We start from the raw sequence: 1,679 nt of genomic DNA, 5'->3' as shown, positions 1-1,679 counted from the left end.
TTCAGCAGGGTGGCTAGCAACCAGCAAGCATGATGGGTAATGTCTGCCCTTAGGTTGACCCTAGGTCATTAGTGTCCCCCCACCGCCCTGACCCCAGCAGGCTGAGCCCTATTCTACATCCACACCTTTACCCAGGCAGTAGACTCTGGAAACTAGTAGGTTTGTGACTCATAAAATTTACAGGGAGGTGCCGTGGCAGGACCCTTAGGTCAAGTATGGGAATCTGTTTTCTCCAGTCTAAAAATTAACTTTGTAAAACTTTGTATTTATGGCATATCTAAATTGGCCTGCATATCATTCTTTATTCACTTGCCCAGGTAATTTGGGGGTAATGTATGACCTTATTCTTGCCACTACCCACTCTTATACCAACTGTCGCATTACCTCCTTACCCCACCCAGGGCATGTAGCTAGCATTGTTCTCTGTTGGTGGCTACAGAGAGCAGAAGCTGCCTGCAGATCTCATGCTGCTTCTCACCACCTCCCTCCTCCCTGGCAGGAGCCCATGCTATGCAGACTACCAAACCACGGGCTACAGCCTAGGCCTCTGCCAGTTGAGCTCCCAGGACTGTAGCAGCGCTACCAGGACTCCAGGTCCCAGGAAATGGGCACTTGGGCAGAGCTGCAGATCTACTAGGAGACTCTAGAGCCAAGAGTGCAGCTGTATTCCAGGCAGTACCCTAACATTTGTAAAGCTCAGTAACCTTAAATGATAGAGTATGACAAAGCTTTTACAGCTGTTTCTGGAGTGAATAATATGCATGTCATATTTTGTTTTAAAATAGCCATTGCCTCCAAAAGAGGCATTATTTCCATATTGTGTAGGGCTTTTAAAAGCTTCTTTTCCTCTAGTAACAAATAGGTTGACTCTGGTTTCTTCTGCCCTGCTGATAGTTACCAAAAATACAGGAAGATACTCCTAAAAGGAATAGTTTCTGAAAGCTGTATAGGACCACTTGGGCCCTGAGTAGAAGCTAGAACAGTTCAAAGAGCAATGTTCTTGTGGCATATCCCCCATCTCGCTGGCCAGGTGATCCTGGTGCTGGTACAGCACAGCCTTCAAACTCAAAAGGCTTCATCCCATGGCTGAGATTAGCTCCTGTTAAAGGAGCCAAGTTTGATTTGCCAGGTTTTCCATCCTGGAAGGAGGCCTTTGTTGGAATCGTCTCTGAAGACTAAAGGACAAGAAAGCAGCAGCCTATTTATGGCAGAATGCAAAACAGTATGTTTTGATAACATAAACTAGGACAAGGTGATTGCAGTTGTCAACAGCCGAAAATTGTAGAAGGGGGATAGAAGAGTATCCTGGACAAAACATTTCTTAAAAAGCGTGCAACTTAAAGAGGCATTTATCTAGAACATGTCATCTCTTTAAGGGTTTCAGAACTCAACATTTTGTTGTAATTTGTTCAAATTTGTTCAGTAAGTTGGAGGGATGGGTTGTCACATGGTTCTATTTGTTGTTTTCAAGGGTTTGTTTTTCTCTAGGAGGAGTCAGATTTCATTGGTTTTCAGAGATTGAGACTTGTTCAGACCCAGCCTTAGTTAAGGCAGAACTATCAACTACATTCTCTTCTCAGAAATCTACACAGATCTCCAGCAGCCTGAGTCAAAATCTCAGGTTGACTCTTGCTCATCTGGCTTCCACTGGTGTCTTCCTTTCCACTTCCTCTCTTTCC

The 1,679-nt window shown here is 44.6% G+C and overlaps 1 protein-coding gene across 2 annotated transcripts in view; it reads left to right on the top strand.

The window, feature by feature from the left end:
* The window catches only part of TDRD7 (tudor domain containing 7), a 92,122-nt gene that overhangs the window by 61,384 nt on the left and 29,059 nt on the right, over positions 1–1,679 (top strand). The gene's annotated exons all lie outside the window — the stretch shown is intronic.

Source organism: Lipotes vexillifer, unplaced genomic scaffold, assembly GCF_000442215.2.
Source record: "Lipotes vexillifer unplaced genomic scaffold, Lipotes_vexillifer_v1.1 scaffold630, whole genome shotgun sequence".
Classification (NCBI taxonomy): Eukaryota; Metazoa; Chordata; class Mammalia; order Artiodactyla; family Lipotidae; genus Lipotes; species Lipotes vexillifer.
This window is presented reverse-complemented; position numbering and strand designations above follow the sequence as displayed.